Below are 15,112 nucleotides of genomic sequence, written 5' to 3' on the forward strand. Positions count from 1 at the left end.
AAAGACTACAAATTTACTTTTTAAGTAATTAATTTAAAAACATTACGGTTTTAGTTAATCAAAATGTTTTCTGAGAATATGTCCAAAAAACCAGCATTTTAGCTCATTCGAATTAAAGGTTCACTCAAAATGAGAAATCTGTGAAAATTTCCACTTTTATTTCCTCTCTGGAACACAAAATTAGATATTTTGAAGAATATTTAGCTCTTCTGCAATGGAAATGAATTCAGAAAGTGTTGCTAAACTGCAAAACTGACAAAATAAAAGTTTAAAAGCAGCCAAACTTGCAAAAATATTAATTTCATTTAATTTAAATATATTTATTAAGATATAACTAAAATGTAAAAATATATAGGACAACCGAATGAGTACTGATTTGTTTTGTTATGGATTTGGACTTCTTTATAATTCTTTTATGGTGCAATTTTTATGGTGCAAAAACGGGCATGCCCCGATCTCATTGCGTGGAAAAGTGTTGCTAGAACATTATATGGAATTACTGCTACAGAACAAAGAAGGTCACACAGACTTTTAACGTGTGAGGGTGATTAAATGAGAGGATTTTAATTTCTAAATCAACTATTCGTTAAAGAACTACTGCAGTGCTACTGTATATACAGAGGCCCGAGTTTAATCATCATTAAAATGAAGATCCCTGTAAGTCAAGGTGCAAGAAAACAGTGCAATTCATTTCACGATTACCTTTAAATTCTGTTCCGTCTCCAAAAAAGCAGTATCAATCAGCCCCTGAAGACTCCGGGCTCTAAGCAAATCATCAATCACAGAAATGCCATTGTTTCATGGGAATGACTAGATCAGAAGTGAAAAGCAATATCAGAGGTATATCAGTGTGGTATGAGGTTCAGACAATGAGACACGACACAGAAGACCCTCTGTCTGAGACAGGTAATGATGGCGGATGATAACGGTGGATTCAGCCCTGGCAAATAACAGCAATGAATCACTAAAGAGGCAAAAGAGGGCTGTTTTGTATTCACCGCATTTCACTCTTTCCATCCCAGCCATTTTCTCCACTATAATGAGAGTGTATTTGTTAAAAATTAACCAACAAATTGCGTTTCATGTTAATTTGAAGACCGAAAGCTCAACATGCAAGTTAGGGGTTGTATTTATCTTAATTTTCCTAACGTAATATATTCTCTTCCATTATGTTCACAGTGGAGGACGGTCTGGAGTATGCAGGGAGCTTCTGGAGCAACTACCCTTGATATTGTCCTCATGTATGATGCATGAGCAAGTTTAACTTAATTGCAAAAACTGATTAATTGAGCTTCGGCGTGTAATTGAATAAAACATGATTCCGTTTTCCCCTAAATACATTTCATCTCTCTTATGACTGATGCAGCATGCTCCAGCTACCATAAAACATCAGCTGGATGCGTCAGGACGAGCATGCAGTCTGTGAATTTAGCTGAATAATCACATTAGGGTGAGAGTTATGGCGACATCACATCATCGCGTCTTAATGATGCCATTAAGCAACAGTCGCAGGAGTACGCCAAGAGCGGGAGTTCGGAGAACATCGCTGCAGATGACAAATTGTCATTGAATTTATAAAAGCTAACAATGAGTTCTTCAATCTTTCTCACATTGAGTGGCGCAAACACTCTGCTGTTGTGTTATTTAACATCTGCCTTATTCGTCTGAGAACTATAAAATGTTTTATGCAATAAACACAAGAGCGTTTTTTTTTTTTTCCTGGAAAGAAGATAAATGACAGTGAAAAGCGTGCCTGAAGCAATCCCTTCACACAAGACGTCCACTAATTTACACACCCAATTGAAAGACGCTATTATGTACAGCCAATCCAGAGGCTTTATCAATAGAAATTAACTTAACCTCTCAAATAAGGTGGCAGCAAAACTGACTTCAAATTTCTCAATTAAGCTATGCAAAGATAAAAAAAAAGAAAAATGCACCTTGGTGGCAACGTATCAGACATCATATCAGTGTTGAGCAATCAGCACTGACAGCAGAAAACGTTCTGAAAACGCACTATAGCACTATAAGTAATTAGCCCATCCACCATACAGCCGCTTGTGTCTGTGCCAGCAAAACGTGATTTATTACACTGATCAGCCGCACCATGAACACCTGACAACTCACACTGAACAAGGGCCAAGCCATCTGACACAGTGAATTTAAAGCTCAGCACATCCCAAAGAACAAATGAACACACATATGTGACGTATTCAAGGCTTTAATAAAGTAATATTCAGAGATTAAGCTTAAACTACAGCATTTGTTTAAAGAAGTTAATTATTTACAACACTGACTGTTCCGATACTATATACACAAAATGTGAAAATAAATAAATAAATACCAGAGTTATCTAATAAGCTCCACTTGTTAAAATTTGGAAACTAATGACAAACAACGTTGAAATAAAAAGAGGATTTTGTAATGGCAAAATGAGAAAAATGCACTACATCGCATCCTGGTGACATTCACCAAAACCTAAAGCACATATTGACATGCTTTGTACATGTGTCCAGCATGTGTTCCTGCCAAAATCCACATAAAAAGATATTGACTGCCCATCACGCTGCGATCGCCATGGAGACTGACAGAATGCTGAGACCAAATGACATTTAATGTGAAAAGCAATACACCGAGTCCTTATGTAACGGGAAAGACTCTGACTCCCCCACATGCCCAAAGCAGTGTTGCATATGACAGTTGAGGGAAAGATGCCAAAAGACATATGAAATGAAAAGAACTTGCACAAAGGCTCAAAAAAACAAAAGACCTGGCAACAATGTGCTTATTTGCTGTTCTGTGATTGAGAACAATTGCTTGATTATACACAGTGGCCTAAGCATCAAATCAAACACAATCAACCATGTTCTGTTTTGCCAACTTAAACCATTCAATTAGAGAGATCTATGAAATTTATTCCATCTCGCATGCATGAACACAAACAACACGCATTTGGATCCTCAACCCGAAACCTGTTCATTCTAGCACTGGCCCTTTAAGATGCACCCATCTTATTATAGATTAATTGATTAAGAGGGTGCGGCTGGAAAATGACAATATATCTCCACATTGATCTGCTTTTGAATGAGATTGGCTGCTACTAATCATCCCGGGGGAAACGGGCACACATTTAGACGCCCAATTTCCTGTTGCTCTTCAATGCATTAATATTCCACTTTCCCTACCTCTGCCTGCCTGTCTGTCACTCTCTCTCTCCCTCTTTGGGTCTATCTCGCTCTACCTCTGTCTTTGTCTTTGAGCCCCTCTTTTTGAGGCCCCCTTAATTGTAGCTCTGTGAAGCGAGAAGGTCCCTCTGTTCTCCTCCACCATCCTGAAAGGGGCTGAAATTGGTGTGTATCAGACGACCGAGCCCCTTCTGTTAGCGTCATATGTGCGGCACAACACCACAGACTCGGAAGGAAGTCTGACATTAACCCCTTATGTGTTAGCAGGTCTGTTTTTCAAAGGAGATGACTGGTTTCAAGAGCTAATTATGTAATACGGCCACATTCTTGGCACAGGAAATATGTAAGGTCGACTTGCATGCACAAGCCTCTCAAAGGTGGCTGCTAATTGGTTAGCTTTGAGAATATACTACTCTTTTTTTAGTTAGATGAGCTTAAGTCTATTAAAGTGCAGTCAAATTAGCAAATTTCAGCAATAGTGTAGAGATATAGTACATACAAGTTACTTTCAAGCTAATTTCAGTTGGTACATGTGCAGTTACATTTCAATTATATAACTGGATTATATATAAGAACAAAGCAAATTTTCGCACACCAAATTTTCCCAGTTGTGTAGATTCCTTTTGAAATGACTGGATTTTGCTGGGCAAAAAAATCCACTGAACAATGGTAAATGTGACCGCAATCGCAAATCTGCCGGAGAATATCATATGATTTTATAAATTGGAACTTTCTCGATTGCTCTTAAATCGTTTGAAAGTGAGGAAGTGTATCTTTATGAAGGATTCTAAACTTATTGCAACAAACTTGTTAAGATTGCGATGAGCTGTGATGAGTTGAACTTGCAAAATCTGTGAGGGGAAATCCTTTTGAAATTTCAGCATTTTAATCACAAAACTGAGAATAGCGCATACTGTAGTAAATTTAATAGTGCGTATTGTGCAAACCTTTTGGATCGATGGTAGACTGAATGAAAAAGTCTATTTTTCTAAACTTAATTTTTGCTGTGCTAAGTTGCACTTTAAATATTTCACCCTCACACAATTGTGTATATTGTGGGAAAATGTTTTGCCTCGATCTAAATTTCCAATTGCAAATGAAATGACTGGATTTCAACCGCAAAAATCCACCAAACACTGCTAAAGGTAATTGTTGACTAGCTACTTCCTTGTACACGCTTGAGGAAGACCTGAGCAGGTTAGCTAGTAATTTAGTCTAGAGATGTACTAGCGGCTCGCTAATGATATGTTCGGCGTCCTCTTTTTCCCTTCAACTTGTGCTGGAAAATTGGAGCGCCCATCATTTCGTTTCCCTGGAGATGAAATGACTCTTCCAATTCCCACAGTCTGTAGCTGGATCCAGGAGGGAGGTGACAGCAATTACAGTCCTCAACGGCTAGTAGCACTAGGGAAATATGCTCTGACACACAGTCTTTGGCTATAGCGGGGTCCGGAGAAGCCTGGTTTGATGCTAGCTATCTCTTCAGAGTGGCCATTTCTCTCTTGGTGTAATATATTAAGTCAAAATGAGCTGGTTGCATGCCTACAAGCATGCGTTTAAGTGGACTCACAATATGCATGTCTGAGAATACTCATTACAGGCAATTCCATGCTGTTTGCACCGGATAACAACGCACAATAGACAAACGGCATCTCCATCATGGATAGGCTACAGAAATGCTTTTAGATATGCAAAGGGTAACTCATTTGACTGCATTGCATATTGACTAAAATGCAAATTAGTGTATCACAACATAGCTTCTGCTCTCAGTTTCGGTGTGGGAGGCGACAGAGAGACAGTGAGGAATCAATGTTATCAACTCGCAGCTTATTGCACTTATGCAGGTGGGGATTAGTAGCTGATCTGGAGATGGAAATTCATATTCAACGCCATGCTGATTTTGATTAAATGTCAATGAGATTCAAACTTATAATATATATATATGATTTTTTTACAATAAATTAAAAGTTGATGTGTTACAGTTTGTATGGTTAACACAACAATGATAGATAATGCAGCTTTAAATCATTTTCTATGAAACTGTTAAATTACTGTTAAAGTACTACTTAAATTACAACTTTGAACTCATATGCAAGGGCTGCACGATTCTACCAAACACCATCATTTTCAATTATTCCCTCAAAATTGTAATCGCATTTATTATTAAGATTATTACAATTTACACTGAATGCTACTGCGAACCATATTTTTACATAAATAGGCTGAAAAAATCTTTATTGCTTTTATATAATATTTAACCTCAAATGTCAGTTACACACTGGACTGGTTTATTCTTTTTCTATCTTCTTTGGAAGGACAAAATACACATTTTAAGCACACAGAATAACCTTAGTGGATTTTGATGGTCAGTATTGATGGTCTAATATTAAACATTATTTTTGTAAAATTAAAATTAAAATAAAAATATTAAATAAAAATATGTTTTATGATATACAGTTAATATATTTTGCATCCATCCATGTTCATTCTGGTACTAATAGTCTGATAATAATTTTTATAGTTAGTGGCAAAAACAAATTTTTTTTTTGGCTGTATATATATAGACAATCAATATTGGCCTAATCGGTTTAAACATTTAAAGCATTTATGTATATATTACATTTTGCATATATAACAGATATTTAAATAATTTCACATTTAGATTACCATCTGTTAGCAATTAGTTATTGCATTAAGCATATAGTGCATTGCCATATAATTTGATGTGGAAATAAACACATACATAGCTGGGGAAAAAGCCTGAATTCTTAATCAGAATCCGTTTGGCACTGAACATGAATAAAAGATAAAAGTTGCATACAACTTGTGAATTTTTTCAATCCCTCTAAATATGCCTTAGAAACACTGTATGTATAAAACATAATAAATTGGATACTTGAAACTGCAAATGTAAGGCAACTTTTCATTTTGTTCTTAGGCATTTTATTGTGAACTCTTCTTCCAGTGATCTGGTCCAGTGGTGTGTCAGAGCTAGAATGCTCTGCTTGGTATAAGAGTGACACTACTGTTTTATCTCTTAGCTCTCTCAGGTTGTCCGCACTGGACAAAAACTGCTCAGGGGTAAAACTCAAGATGAAGGCAGGGTGGGCAGAGAGTAATCCAGCACTAGAACATTCCTAAAGCCTGTTTACAACATGGAGAGATTGGCCAGGGGGACTTAGAACATCATTGCACCAAGCCGGGACCCAAAGAATAAACCCTCTCTGACACAATGGATAAACACCAATGGGAAGAGAGTAAGGAGGAATAAAAAGAAAGTCAGGCAATGAGAGAAATGGAAACAGAGCTGGAAACAAAATGAGAGCGAAAGGTGTAAATATAAGCAACACAAGCTTGGTGAGCACCAACAGAAGCACAGAGGGACTTCGTAACACAGTTTTGCCAATTAAGCCTGTGCCAGCTTTCACCATTAGGCCCACATGTTGTGTACCGCTGATCACGCTTTATGTAAAAAGCAACCACGCATGGAGACCAGCCCCATCCCACTGAGAGACACAAGCCCTCACGGTCTGCTGTGCAGAGAGACTCTGATGAGAACAACCCCCAGAAGTATTTCTATAGTCCCAATACACGTTTCCTCCCATGTGAAGAATTCTGTTTCCTCCTGTTCAAGAGCAGACAGGGATTCCACTTGTGAGTCTGCAAAGAGGGTCCTTCAGATGTGAGGTATGATTATGAAACTGGAATCCCTGAAGCACAGGTACAGAATGAAATTTCTATTATGGTTGCTCTCTAAACCCTGACCATATCGAAACAAAAAAGGCAAACTATGCAAGATTTTCTACAAATTCTACAAAGGCTGTATTTACCACTCTGCAAAAATTATTTTAACAGGAAACAAAACTGTGAAAATGCCACGGTAAAAACCTTTTAAATGGTTAATGGTAAATTCCTGTCAAATTTACAGGGAAAACCTGACATTCACAGAATTCCAAGCATTTCATTTAAAATTTAGTTTTTTTCTTATTAGTTATGTTTATTAGGGTTGGATGATACATGTTTTGTTGTTAAATTAATCTTTGTTGCATTTTTCAGATTAATCACCATTATGGTGTTTAGTATTTGCGTGAATGACACTAAGCAATGACACAATTGAACTTTTTTTTTTTTTTTTTTTTTTTTTTTTACAGTGCAGGTTTTGATGCCAAATTCTTATTTATTGACTATAGAGTAGTGGATGATTTTTAATTTTTTTAAGGCAAGAGCGCATTTTTGTTTTATGTTTTTGCCAATTCTAATCCACTTCAAATGTTGACAACAGTATACGATTTTTTTTTTTATGTCCAGCTTCCATATTTTTTTTAGTGGCCCATATTCGATGTCTGCATTTACACTATCCGCCTGATCAATGCACTATCCACTTGAGCCGTTTTGAACAGCTAAAAATAGCTGGACGTGGATGACACTGGAAGCCAGACACATTCAATTTACTTCAACTGACGTCATACACCACAATTGTTTTTTCCGTGACATATGATTTGCACTGATGGAAATATGCGATCTGTCCGCTTACATGGCAGCCCGTGAGTGCTCGTATCCCATCAAATGTTTGCCTATTATTTCCCTTTTTATTTTCTGTCTTTTTTCATCATTCAGAATACCTCAGTAACTGCACAGCAGCTCCTTGGCTATCACTCACCGTAGCTTTTCCATGGATCAAACCCATTGTAAAAAATGTAAACATTTATTTTGCTTTCCTTTCTAAACACTACATGCGTCACCTTCTCTTGTTCGTGTCTTGTTTTTTTGTCATTGTACACCGCACTTTCTCCTAATAGTGACATCAGAGGTGGCTTATTTTAGCTGTAATGTCACCTAACTTTCTCCTGATTTACAGCTGGTCTAACCTCTGTGTGTGTGCCACAAATGATGTCTCTCTTATTTATGGAACATCGAGCCCTGCCGAGAATGTGTGATGCCTTGGGGAGCGTCCCAAGCCTGGGAGAGAGTGGCGGGGACCGTCCCCTGGGCCGCCAGAGGCCAAATTCAAGGCTGCTGTTGTTTGGTAGACAATAGCTCATGCCTATCACCGACAGGGAGTCAGATGTGCTAAACACGGCAGATTGGGCCTCAGGTCCAACCCAGAGCTCACTGCCATTGTGAACAGTTCTTACTTTGAAATATATGTTAATGCTTGGACACATAGGCCGGCCTCTCAACCTGAGTTACAGACAACAGCACTGCCCGTAACCCTCCCTCTGGGAGTTATAACAAGTTTAAGGCATGTCTTATGCTTTCATGCAAGAACAATGTTAGTGTAATGACACAAAGAAGAACAAACATTTCATTTCACAGGGGAAGGAAAAGAAAAACAGACAAAGAAAATGTAATTTAATTGTTATTTCTTACCATTACTGTCATATTAATTTATATTTTCTAGCTCTTTCAACATATGGGTCAACACAAAAGGAACAACGGGTTACGGATAATTAGCCTTTTGATTGCATGCTTTTAAAGTCGTAAAAGGCTGTGTTTTAAATAGACTACTCCACGTCTGATTGGTCCACACCTGTTTTGGCCGCTGTGGGAGCAGGTGTACCTAACATTTAAGGGTTCAGAGTTCAACATCCCTAAGGTCGTTGCCCCGAGAGTGAAAGCGCAAAGGCGACGCTAAAACACAGACTGGGCCAAAAAACACAAAGCTGGTGGGCAACCGAAGCTCAGCGGGTCTAAAACACTGCTGACAGGGTGTATGTATCGTACAGCTGTCCAGTTTGTCAGTGGGGACACATTTAGCCGAGGCTTTCATCACCAGCTGAACCCTTAGAGCCTGTGTATAGTCTTATCGTCACACTAAACTTGTTGTTAAGGCTTACACTTGAAAACCAAGGGATGATGGGAAGGAATGTAAACAATCTGGGAAGACGCTTCAGTAACTAATATTTCATCACGAGTTCAATGCATGGACATCATCACAGTAGCAGAATGTTTACCTTATGAAAAAAAAGCAATCTTCCGTCTGTATTTGCAATATTGATGTGCTAAAAGAGTTTACATATCAGTTAATATGACACATCTGCTTGTGTAAATATAGAAGAACAGCTTTTTATGCCTTGAGAAATGCATAATTACTCAAATAAGCTTACACCTACACACTAACTAGCAAGATGTTGCAAACTGTAAAACGAAATCTTGTCTGTACACAAAATGTAGTAAATAATACACAATATTCCTAAAAAAAATAAAAGTACTTCCAGTAAAAGTAAAAAACTACTGCCTATGCATAAAACGCAAAAATTATTTGTGTATTTTAATTTATCTCTATAAACTACAGTTTATTTTGATTATGTAAAAAAATAACAAAAAAAAACACAACTAGCCAACACAAAACAATAAAAAAATAGATTTTTTTTTAAATATGTTTAAATATGTTAAATATGTTTTTTAAAATGTAAAAAGAAAAGATCTGTTTTAGCAAATAAAACCCTATATATATATATATATATATATATATATATATATATATATATATATATATATATATATATATATATATATATATATATATATACATATACATATATATATATATATATATATATATATATATATATATATATATATATATATATTTTTTTTATTTTTTTATTTATTTTTGCTGTCTTAGAAGTACCCTTTCATTTAATAAATGTGAAATTATCTTTATAGTAATGTGGGCCTTTGAGTGCTCTGCCAGATCTAGACCAGAAAACAAAAGCGCGTTTCTAAACAGATCTTCTACTTTCATTGCAGTCAATGTATCTGTCTTTCCTCCACCTTCTCTCCCCAGGCCAGCAGACAGCAGACGGTTTTAAGTGTGCTAATGAGTCATATTAGAGTAAGAACGTAACCAAATGTCAGAGGGAGCTTAAGGGGAGACTAATAAAAAGATAATAAACTGTATCTGGGAGTTCGTTCTGCTGTCACAGCCCCAGCACTGGCGCAGAGTTTATTATAAGACCGACACAAGTTTCGTTTCCCTAATCAGGCAGAACGACCTAGTTCCAGTCACCCCAAATACATCTTCATCAAAAACCAAATGCGAAATGGATTCTCACACACATCAACAACTAGCTTCAGACCAGGATGCAAAGTCACAGACAGAAAATGAGAGTGCTGGAGTTATTAAGTGTCTGACCTGGAAGAATCTGGCGTGATCTGAAGCTATGGCCTGTCTGGCTCTGAGCAGAGGACGGATGGAGGACGAGACCTGGATGGTCCTATAACTCAGAGACTTTTATAGTGCAGAAATAAACAGTGTGCTTGAGGAAAAAAAAGACAGCGGGTGCATGAGATTGGTCCTCAAACAGATGGGATCTTTAAACACTCACACAGGAAAAAAAATGAGGCTGCAAAATAAAAGACTGATTCATTCATTAGATTCACACTATAAGCCTTTGAAGGATGTACAGTTCTATTTAAAAGTTTGCTCTCACAATACATTGTATCATATTTTAAATAACTGAAACCGTTTGTCAATCAAAGATGCATTCAATGGAAATGACAGGAAATGACACTCTTTTAACTTTTTATTAAACAAAGAATTTCCAAGCTTAATTTGAACAACTTTAATGGCGATTTTCTCAATATTCACATTTTTATGGCACCCTTAGATTCCAGATGTATTTAAATAGTGGTATCTCAGCTAAATATATCCTAAAAAACCACACATCAATGGAAAGCTTATTATTCCGAAGACAGGAGTAATAATGCAGAAGTTACGTTTAAAATATACTGAAATAAAAACCTATTATAAATTGTCCCAATATTTAACATTGCCTTTTTTACTGTAGTTCACGTCCAATAAATAACATTTATCAGACTATTATTGACATCCAGAACCATACAGCCTAGCAACATTTCATTATTATTAAACAATAAACTATAAGTATTACTGGGCATTTTAACATTTTCCGTCAGCCAAGAAGCAAAGTTTACACATAAAACACACATTTGCTAGCAGTGAAAGACACCCCGGAGAACAACAGACTCACAGGGAGTGAGAGAGAAAGCTGTGCGGTGTAATGCCAGGTTGCATGGATCAGCATTTAGACTGACCTACCCACACATGGGAAGTGCCATGTTTGCACTGTTACGGGATAGCTGAGATACCCAGCTGTCTGTCCATCTCTTCACCCTTGTGACTTCTTCTTAGATAAAGGCTGGAGGCCAGCTGTACGCTGCCCGTCACTGTCTCTCATATCGACACACGCTTATTCAAACACGCACTTATACGCGCTAACATCCTCTTTTGTTGTGCAACGGTCACCAAAACTATTAGTCCATCTGGGTATCTGGTGATGCGCCGGGTTACAAATTACACGTGTCTGTCCCACCCACACGAATAAACAACAAACAAAGCCCTCGCCTAACGAGCTCATTTGCATGTCCCCTAAATCCCAGCCAAATTGAGCAGACTGCATATTATTTTTCCCATGGCTGCTGAATCCTCACGAATCCTTATGCACTGCGGAGTGGATTTGGACCGTGAACGCACACGTCTACAGACGCCTTCTGTCACATGACACGTGCCTCACACAGACCGCTTTTGTCTCTGCTCCTGTCAATCACTAAAGCTTCCGCTCGAAACACGGATATCACACCGGCAGCTGTCTCGGTTTAGCCCCCCACTTTTGCTCAGCTAGTCGTTCCTGACCTTTGACCCCATTGCTCTGTGAACAGCAGACTTGCACAGACACCTCTTTATATGGAAAGCATTAAGGAAAGGTGAACGGATTCACCTCACGAGAGCACAAATAAGAACTTTTTCCACTTGGACATTTTGGAACGGCGAAAGGCTTAATTAAAAGGCACTCTGGGAATTTCACTGTAATATATTTTATAGGAAACTGAAAGAAAAAAAAAAACCTTAGATTGCACGCTTTGGTTTGATTGCATTCATACACTCGATTTCTCGAAGGTAAAAATGTTGAGAGCCTAAATGGATTTTCTTGATTGAATCAATGTTCTCTTGCAATTCTCTCTTTTATGTTGCCAATTCAAGTCTGAGATCAATCTGTAACACTCCTACAACCTTTCTGAATAAACATTATTCCTTATATACAGCCATTTAAATAATGCAGCTATAGGGGTGGATTTTGAATGCCTAGAGCCACTTCTATTTGAGTAATATGTCATGCGGTGTTGTGCAGGGGCCATTATTATGTTTGAATACCGTACACATGCATAAAAAGAAGTACTTTTACATTAGAGGGCACATTTAACTGTGCAACCGGGCAGTAACTGGCAACTGTTGTGTTCCAGAAGAGCAAGAGTGGGTTTTTATAAAAATGAGGGTCAAAAAGCCAGACAGTTTTCTGTGTGCATTTAAACGTGTTTTAAACATGTGTTTACTGTGGTTGCAAACGTTTTAGCACAGCTATTCATATTAAGTCTACATAAATGAAAGATTTGCACACCATGATTTTAAAATGAATCAAATGAGTTATACAATTAAGTTATACAATTCTTTCAGATACAGAGAAATGACAAATTACAGAGAAAAATATAATAAGAACAACGCAAGTGTGAATGTTTGAATGTAGTCTTGTAAATACAATATTGTAAAGTATATGGATATATACTATTATAGTATTATAATTGTATGTGTATGTGTGTGAGTGTTTATATATACAGTATACACACACACACACACACACATATATATATATATATATATATATATATATATATATATATATATATATATATATATTTTTTTTACGTTTTATATAAATGTCATAATATAATAATGATAGTAATAGTAACATATGTGTGTTAAATATAGAATATAATATTTTATTGTAATGTGTATATGTGCATATATATATTATATGTGCATATAATTTAATTAAAATTAGTAATATATTATTATTATTAATTTATGTATATATATATATATATATATATATATATATATATATATATATATATATATATATATATATATATATATACACACACATATTGAAATATTTCCTTTTATATTTTAAAAAAATATTATAAATGATGTGATGTAATCTGCGATTTCAATTTCATTACATGCTTATTTTTTAAGAGTTAAAAAAAAACTGTTGTTTTGGTGCAATATGAAAAAAATGTTTAGTGGGTTTATTTTTTTGTATTCATCAGATGACACAGCATTGTTCCTCTGGGTTATCTTAGCTGCAAGCATCATTAGTCAAATCAGATTCAAATGCAGCTGCCAATAAAAGAGAGATTTTTTTCACACACAACACAAGAGATGGACACTCACCAATCTACTAACAAATGCACATACATCAGGACATGCACAGCTCTCAGAGGACCTGGAAAAAGGTGCGCAAACTGTTGCTTCACGGCTACCGCACTGCTACAAAACGTGAATACAGATGTGACATTTAAATATTATGACAGAGCCGCAAGTGTAATCATCTTCAAAGTTAAATATTGAAGAGCGGATTAAAGCTGACATTACCTTAATTCCTCAATGTCACTCATAAAACAAGGGCACGCTCCATTTGACAGGCCCGGACGCCTGGCTTAAAATAAAAACCACTTTCAAACAGCTACTTTTCTCAAATTTCAACATAGCGATGAGCGCTAATGGTTCTCACACCGCCGCAAGGTAGCAATTATTGGATAGCACGTCTGCTTCCCAAAAGACTTTGCTCAGAAAAATCAACAAATATAATCATGCTAGCCGAGATCTTATCTATCTAACGGACGGTTTGAGGGGAGAATACAGAATTCGCTAACAAAAAAATAGCATTATGAAGTTCAACTGACTTGCGAGGGGCAGTTTCATTCATCCCGGCCGCATTAAAATGAAAAGATTAACAAACAGAATTAAGATAAAAACCTTAATTAACATGTTACTCTCGTCTCGCCTTCGAACCCCAGAGGTTTACAGCAAACAGTCGCCAAGAGCAAGGAATTCTGGCAATGCCCAATACTCCTGGCACACTTATATGTAACTCATTAATACAACAAACAATATCCCACCACACAAACGCGCACACAACCTCCTGACGTACTGCTGCGGGGCAATTTGGTAATCAGTCCTCGGAGGGTTTACCGCGCACAGAGACAAAGGAACTCGCTATGCAGACACACGTACACAGAGATATCAGCGTCAAACATACACAGAAAGACGTGTGCAGGAGACGAAGCTGTTAAAAATAAAACAAAAACACCTGAGTCAACCCATAACCCAGTAAAACCTGTTTTTCTCCATGAGTCCTTAATTATCAGCCAGAGAAAAGGGAGGTGGAGGGGGTGGCAAGAGAGAAAGATAACTGCAAAAATACCCTCCTTCCTCTGGTGCGGCACACCTAACAAACTGAGCTATATTTAGCCGCTTAATAAGACAGCTGGGACTGATTGGATCTCTGGAGCCTTTGAGGAGAGCAGAAGCTCTTGTCCGCTGGGCTTCCAGCAAACAGTCTTAAAATGCCCAGTTAATATTTATTTGCATACTTGGCACTAATCGGACAAGCTGCAAATGATAAAGTATGCCTCTCTCGTTCGCTCTCTTGCTAATTGTGGCACATTTTCGCATCAGTGTCCATTGTTTCTCATTAGAGTCCAGTGCAAACAGCGGATCTGGTCGGTGTGTGTTTTTGTCTGAGCCAGATTTTAGGGAATGGAGAGGAGGGATGCTCGGGATGGAAAGTCGGAGCGGTTGGGAGGAAGCGAGAACTGCCACGGGAAACGGCGTCGGTCCAAAGCGAGCTTTGCGCTCGTGCCAGCACGGACTGCAGACCCCTGCATTGTTAGCAAACAGATTTGACTCTCTAGCCGATGGAACAAATTAGCTGCATTTGTTCACTTCTCCTCTCTGGCCTTTTGACTCGGCATGTGATTTTAATTTGCAAGTTTTTTTTACCTGAGACCATTAAAACTAAAAGTTGGCCTTGTTTTTGCAAGTAGTTATATCGGCGAGGTTT

General features: G+C 37.3%; 1 protein-coding gene across 4 annotated transcripts in view; it reads right to left on the reverse strand.

Moving 5' to 3' along the window:
• robo3 (roundabout, axon guidance receptor, homolog 3 (Drosophila)) overlaps positions 1–15,112 on the reverse strand; it is a 119,690-nt gene that overhangs the window by 66,450 nt on the left and 38,128 nt on the right. The gene's annotated exons all lie outside the window — the stretch shown is intronic.

The sequence above is a fragment of the Puntigrus tetrazona genome, chromosome 10 (assembly GCF_018831695.1).
Source record: "Puntigrus tetrazona isolate hp1 chromosome 10, ASM1883169v1, whole genome shotgun sequence".
Taxonomy (NCBI): domain Eukaryota; kingdom Metazoa; phylum Chordata; class Actinopteri; order Cypriniformes; family Cyprinidae; genus Puntigrus; species Puntigrus tetrazona.